At 39.8% G+C, this 7660-nt stretch overlaps 1 non-coding gene across 1 annotated transcript; it reads right to left on the bottom strand.

Moving 5' to 3' along the window:
- Positions 1-5295: 5295 nt before the first annotated feature.
- Positions 5296-5403, bottom strand: LOC130952581 (small nucleolar RNA R71). The gene has a single exon (XR_009074761.1). It is a non-coding gene; the product is annotated as a small nucleolar RNA R71 (small nucleolar RNA).
- Between the last annotated feature and the right edge of the window lie 2257 nt (positions 5404-7660).

Here is a 7660-nt window from a genome sequence, read left to right as displayed (position 1 = left end):
TCGGTCTAAGGTAGAACGGAATTGGTTGTCAGTCACGCATTAATAGGTGAGAATGATGATGAGTGTCACGGATCATCACATTTGTCATGGTGAAGTGCAACAAATATCTTAGAACAGGAATAAACTGAATTGAATAGAAAATAGTAGTAATTGCATTGAAACTTGAGGTACAGCAGAGCTCCACACCCATAATCTATGGTGTTCAGAAACTCCACCGTTGAAAATACATAAGTGATAGTGGTCCAGGCATGGCCGAATGGCCAGCCCCCATGAATGATCAAAAAGACCGAATGGTCAAGAGACTATATTGTCAAAAGACGCCTAGTATAATAGTAAAAAGTTCTATTTATATTAAACTAGCTACTAGGGTTTACAGAAATAAGTAATTGATACAGAAATCCACTTCCGGGGCCCACTTGGTGTGTGCTTGGGCTGAGCTTGAGCTTTACACGTACAGAGGCTTCTTTTGGAGTTGAACACCAAGTTGTAACGTGTTTTTGGCGTTCAACTCTGGTTCGTGACGTGTTTCTGGCGTTTGACTCCAGAATGCAGCATGGAACTGGCGTTGAGCGCCAGTTTGCGTCGTCTAATATAGAATAAAGTATAGACTATTATATATCGCTGGAAAGCTCTAGATGTCTACTTTCCAACGCCGTTGAGAGCGCGTCATTCGAAGTTCTGTAGCTCCAGAAATTCTATTTCGAGTGCAGGGAGGTCAGAATCCAACAACAACAGCAATCCTTTGTCAACCTTCTTATCAGAGTTTTGCTCAGGTCCCTCAGTTTCAGCCAGAAAATACCTGAAATCATAGAAAAACACACAAACTCATAGTAAAGTCCAGAAATGTGAATTTATCATAAAACTAATGAAAGCATCCCTAAAAATAGCTAGATCCTACTAAAAACTACCTAAAAATAATGCCAAAAAGCGTATAAATTATCCGCTCATCACAACACCAAACTTAAATTGTTGCTTGTCCCAAAGCAACTGAAAATCAAATTAGATAAAAAGAAGAGAATATACTATAAATCCCAAAATATCATTGAATATTAGTTCTAATTAGATGAGCGGGACTTGTAGCTTTTTGCTTCTGAACAGTTTTGGCATCTCACTTTATCCTTTGAAGATTAGAATGATTGGCATCTATAGGAACTCAGAGTTTCTGATTGTGTTATTGATTCTCTTAGTTAAGTATGTTGATTCTTTAACACAGCTACTTTTATGAGTCTTGGCCGTGGCCCTAAGCACTTTGTTTTCCAGTATTACCACCAGATACATAAATGCCACAGACACATAACTAGGTGAACCTTTTCAGATTGTGACTCAGCTTTGCTAAAGTCCCCAGTTAGAGGTGTCCAGAGCTCTTAAGCACACTCTTTTTGCTTTGGATCATGACTTTAACTACTCAGTCTCAAGCTTTTCACTTGGACCTGCATGCCACAAGCACTTGGTTTGGGACAGCTTGATTTAGCTACTTAGGCCTGGATTTTATTTCCTTGGGCTCTCCTATCCATTGATGCTCAAAGCCTTGGATCTTTTTTTGCCCTTGTGATGAGCGGATAATTTGTACGCTTTTTGGCATTGTTTTTAGTATGTTTTTGGTAGTTTTAGTTGAGTTCTTAGTATATTTTTATTAGTTTTTAGTTAAAAATCACTTTTCTGGACTTTACTATGAGTTTGTGTGTTTTTCTGTGATTTCAGGTATTTTCTGGCTGAAATTGAGGGACCTGAGCAAAAATCTGATCCAGAGACTCAAAAGGACTGCAGATGCTGTTGGATTCTGACCTCCCTGCACTCGAAGTGGATTTTCTGGAGCTACCGAAGCCCAATTGGCGCGCTCTCAACGGCGTTGGAAAGTAGACATCCTGGGCTTTCCAGCAATATATGATAGTCCATACTTTGCCCAAGATTTGATGGCCCAAACCGGCGTTCAAAGTCACCCTCAGAAATTCCAGCGTTAAACGCCGGAACTGGCACCAAAATGGGAGTTAAACGCCCAAACTGGAATAAAAGCTGGCGTTTAACTCCAAGAAGAGTCTCTACACGAAAATGCTTCATTGCTCAGTCCAAGCACACACCAAGTGGGCCCGGAAGTGGATTCTTATGTCATTTACTCATCTCTGTACACCCTAGGCTACTAGTTCTCTATATATAGGACCTTTTACCATTGTATTTTTCATCTTCGGACATCTAGTTCTTAGATCAGATCTTGGTTCTTCTGGTTCCCTCTCTGGGGCCGAAACCAATGATCACTTTTGTTCTTATGTATTTTCAACGGTGGAGTTCCTACACACCATAGATTAAGGTGTGGAGCTCTGCTGTACCTCGAGTATTAATGCAATTACTATTGTTCTTCTATTCAATTCCGCTTGTTCTTTGTCCAAGATATCACTTGTTCTTCAACTTGATGAATGTGATGATCCGTGACACTCATCATCATTCTCACCTATGAACAAAGTGACTGACAACCACTCTTGTTCTACAAGCATACAAGGCTCTAGTGAATATCTCTTGGATTCTTTAACCGGAATCTTTGTGGTATAGGCAAGAACTGATGGCGGCATTCAAGAGAATCCGGAAGGTCTAACCTTGTCTGTGGTATTCTGAGTAGGATTCAATGATTGAATGACTGTGACGTGCTTCAAACTCCTGAGGGCGGGGCGTTAGTGACAGACGCAAAAGAATCACTGGATTCTATTCCGGCCTGATTGAGAACCGACAGATGATTAGCCTATGCTGTGACAGAGCATCAGGGACGTATTTTCACTGAGAGGATGGGAGGTAGCCACTGACAACGGTGAAACCCTACACAAGCTTGCCATGGAAAGGAGTAAGAAGGATTGGATGAAGGCAGTAGGAAAGCAGAGAGACGGAAGGGAAGGCATCTTCATACGCTTGTCTGAAGCTCTTACACCAATGATATACATAAGTATCTCTATCTTTATCTTTATGCTTTATTCATTCATCACTATACCCATTTGAGTCTGCCTGACTGAGATTTACAAGGTGACCATAGCTTGCTTCATACCACCAATCTCCGTGGGATCGACCCTTACTCGCGTAAGGTTTATTACTTGGACGACCCAGTGCACTTGCTGGTTAGTTGTGCGAAGTTGTGTTTATGCCATGGTATTGAGCACCAAGTCTTTGGAGCCATTACTAGGGATTATTTGCGTATTAAAAAGTATTGATCACAATTTCGTGCACCAAGTTTTTGGCGCCGTTGCCGGGGATTGTTCTTGTGTATGGACAACTGACGGTTCATCTTGTTGCTTAGATTAGGTATTTTTCTTCAGAGTTCTTAAGAATGAATTCTAGTGTTTCAAAGGTGATGTTCTTATCATCACCAAAGCTGATTGATCATCATCAATTTAGCTCTTGAATGCAATGTCCTGCTGAAGCTTAGCTAGCTATGTCTAATTCCTTTAGACTAAAGCTTTAGACTAACATTGCATGATTCCTGGAATTCTCATTAAGAATTTTGATACCTTTATTTTCCTTTTCACTTAATTTTCGAAAAAGCACAAAAAAATTACAAAATCATAAAATCCAAAAATATGTCTTGTTTGAGTATAGAGTCTCATTTTAAGTTTGGTGTCAATTGCATGTTTCTGTTCTTATTGCATTCATGCATGTGTCTTCATTAATCTTCAAGTTGTTCTTGATGATTTCCTTGTTTTGATCTTTGAATTCTATTGACTTGAGTGTTTTGTTGTTTCTCATGTGCATTCTCATTTTGTTAGTGTCAATAGTATACAAACTGCTAAGTTTGGTGTCTTGCATGCATTGTTATTTGATTTTAGTTGCATTTTGATTATTCCTTATTATTAAAAATCCAAAAATATTTTTAATTTGTGTCTTATCAAGTCAATAATACAAAGAATTGAAGATTCAGAATATACTGCAGAGGAATTACACAGAAAAAGCTGAGCATTTAAAAATGCCCAGTGAAGAAGACAGACTGGCGTTTAAACGCCTGCCAGGGTACCTGGTTGGGCGTTTAACGCCCAAAGAGGTAGCATTTTGGGCGTTAAACGCCAGAATGTATACCATTCTGGGCGTTTAACGCCAGGATGGTGCTAGGGGGAAGATTTTGTTTTCAAATCAATTTTTTTTAGTTTTTCAAAATCAAATCTTTTTCAAATCATATCTTTTCAATCAAATGTTTTCAAAATTAATTTCTTTCCTTTTTTAAAGATACTTACTAACAATTAATGATTTGATTGAACATCTCAAGTTTGTTCCCTTTTCTGCTGAGAAAGGTTTAATGTTTGAATCATATCTTTTCTTGTTAGGCAAGTCATTAATTTTCAAAATCAAATCTTTTAAAAATTGTTTTCAAAACATATCTTTTAAAAATTGTTTTCAAATCAAATCTTTTCAATCATACCTTTTTAATCACATCTTTTTCAAAATAAGTTTTCAATCAAATCTTTTTAACTTCTAATTTCAAAATCTTTTTCAAAAATCACTTGATTTCTTTTCCACTTTGAATTTTCGAAAATTATCAATCAATTTTTAAAATATTTTTTTGACATTTTTCTAATTAATTTTCGAAAATTCTCTTCCTTCCTCCCACATCCTTCTATTTATGGAGTACTACTCCTTCTTAATGCACAATTCGAACTCTATCTAATCAAGTTCGAATTCTTCTACCTCCTTCTTCTATTTTTCTTTTCCTCTGACACCTCAAGGAATCTCTATAACTGTTACATAGAGGATTCCACATTTTCTTGTTTTCTTCTCTTTCATATGAGCAGGAGCAGAGACAAAAGCATTCTTGTTGAAGCTGACCCCGAACCTGAAAGGACCTTGAAGCGAAAGCTAAGAGAAGCTAAGGCACAACTCTCTGTAGAGGACCTAACCGAATTCTTCAAAGAAGAAGAACCCATGGCAGCCGAAAACAACAACAATGCCAACAATGCAAGGAAGGTGCTGGGTGACTTTACTGCACCTACTCCCAATTTCTATGGGAGAAGCATCTCTATCCCTGCCATTGGAGCAAACAACTTTGAGCTTAAGCCTCAATTAGTTTCTCTAATGCAACAGAATTGCAAGTTCCATGGACTTCCATTGGAAGATCCTCATCAGTTTTTAGCTGAGTTCTTGCAAATCTGTGACACAGTCAAGACTAATGGGGTTGACCCTGAGGTCTACAGAATGATGCTATTCCCTTTTGCTGTAAGAGACAGAGCTAGAATATGGTTGGACTCACAACCTAAAGAAAGCCTGGATTCTTGGGAAAAGCTAGTCAATGCCTTCTTGGCAAAGTTCTTTCCACCACAAAGATGGAGTAAGCTTAGAGTGGAAGTCCAAACCTTCAGACAGAAGGATGGAGAATCCCTCTATGAAGCTTGGGAAAGATACAAACAATTGATCAGAAAATGTCCCTCAGACATGCTTTCTGAATGGAGCATCATAGGTATTTTCTATGATGGCCTCTCTGAACTATCTAAAATGTCTTTGGATAGCTCTGCTGGAGGATCTCTTCATCTGAAGAAGACGCCTACAGAAGCTCAAGAGCTCATTGAAATGGTTGCAAATAACCAATTCATGTACACTTCTGAAAGAAATCCTGTGAACAATGGGACAAGTCAGAAGAAAGGAGTTCTTGAGATTGACACTCTGAATGCCATTTTGGCTCAGAACAAGATATTGACTCAACAAGTCAATTTGATTTCTCAAAGTCTGTCTGGAATGCAAAATGCACCTGGCAGTACTAAGGATGCTTCATCTGAGGAAGAAGCTTATGATCCTGAGAACCCTTCAATAGAAAAGGTGAATTACCTAGGAGAACCCTATGGAAACACCTATAATTCTTCATGGAGAAATCACCCAAATCTCTCATGGAAGAATCAAGAGAAACCTCAACAAGGTTTCAACAACAATAATGGTGGAAGAAACAGGTTTAGCAATAGCAAGCCTTTTCCATCATCTTCTCAGCAACAGACAGAGAATCCTAAGCAGAACCCCTCTGACTTAGCAACCATGGTCTCTGATCTAATCAAAACCACTCAAAGTTTCATGAATGAAACAAGGTCCTCCATTAGAAATTTGGAGGCACAAGTGGGGCAGCTGAGCAAGAAAGTTACTGAACTCCCTCCAAGTACTCTCCCAAGCAACACAGAAGAAAATCCAAAAGGAGAGTGCAAAGCCATAACCATGACCGAATTTGGAGAGGAAGGAGATAAAGTGGACGCCACTGAGGAAGACCTCAATGGGCGTACACTGACCTCCACTGAGTTCCCCAATGAGGAACCATGGGAATCTGAGGCTCAAAATGAGACCATAGAGATTCCATTGGACTTACTTCTGCCTTTCATGAGCTCTGATGAGTATTCCTCCTCTGAAGAGGATGAGTATGTCACTGAAGAACAAGTTGCTAAATACCTTGGAGCAATCATGAAGTTGAATGACAAGTTATTTGGAAATGAGACTTGGGAGACTGAACCTCCTTTGCTCACCAAAGAACTGGATGACTTGTCTAGGCAGAAATTACCTCAAAAGAGACAAGATCCTGGAAAGTTTTCAGTACCTTGTACCATAGGCACCATGACCTTCAAGAAGGCTCTGTGTGACTTAGGGTCAAGTGTAAACCTCATGCCTCTCTCTGTAATGGAGAAGCTAGGGATCTTTGAGGTACAAGCTGCAAGAATCTCACTAGAGATGGCAGACAACTCAAGAAAACAAGCTCATGGACTTGTAGAGAATGTTTTGGTAAAAGTTGAAGACCATTACATCCCTACTGATTTCATAGTCCTAGAGACTGGGAAGTGCATGGATGAATCCATCATCCTTGGCAGACCCTTCCTAGCCACAGCAAAGGCTGTAATTGATGTTGATGGAGGTGAACTGATCATTCAAGTGAATGAAGAATCCTTTGTGTTTAAGGCTCAAGGATACCCCTCTGTCATCATGGAGAAGAAGCATGAAGAGCTTCTCTCAAATCAGAGACAAACAGAGCCCCCACAGTCAAACTCTAAGTTTGGTGTTGGGAGGCCACAACCAAACTCTAAGTTTGGTGTTGAACCCCCACATTCAAACTCTAAGTTTGGTGTTGGAAGGTTCCAACATTGCTCTGAGTATCTGTGAGGCTCCATAAGAGCCCTCTGTCAAGCTACTGACATTAAAGAAGCGCTTGTTGGGAGGCAACCCAATGATTATAGTTTATATATTTTCTTTTGTTATTTTATTTTTTTTTTGTAGGTTGATGATCATAAGAAGTCACAAAATCCATTGAAAAAGCAAAAACAGAATGAAAAACAGGAAGAAAAATAGCACACCCTGGAGGAAGAAGTTGCTGGCGTTCAAACGCCAGTAAACCTAGCAGTTGGGCGTTTAACGCCCAGTCTGGCACCATTCTAGGCGTTTAACGCCAGAAAGGGGCACCAGACTGGCGTTAAACGCCAGAAAAGGGCAAGAACCTGGTGTTAAACGCCAGGAATGGGCACCAGCCCGGCGTTTAACGCCAGAAATAGCTCAAAACATGATTTTGAGCAACATTTGGTGCAGGGATGACTTTTCCTTGACACCTTAGGATCTGTGGACCCCACAGGATCCCCACCAACCCCACCACTCTCTCTTTCTTCTTCACCCATTCACCAATCACCTCAATACCTCTTCCCCATAAACCCTTCTTCACTCCTTCATTTTCACACAA

Source organism: Arachis stenosperma, chromosome 9 (genome assembly GCF_014773155.1).
Source record: "Arachis stenosperma cultivar V10309 chromosome 9, arast.V10309.gnm1.PFL2, whole genome shotgun sequence".
NCBI classification, from domain to species: domain Eukaryota; kingdom Viridiplantae; phylum Streptophyta; class Magnoliopsida; order Fabales; family Fabaceae; genus Arachis; species Arachis stenosperma.
This window is presented reverse-complemented; position numbering and strand designations above follow the sequence as displayed.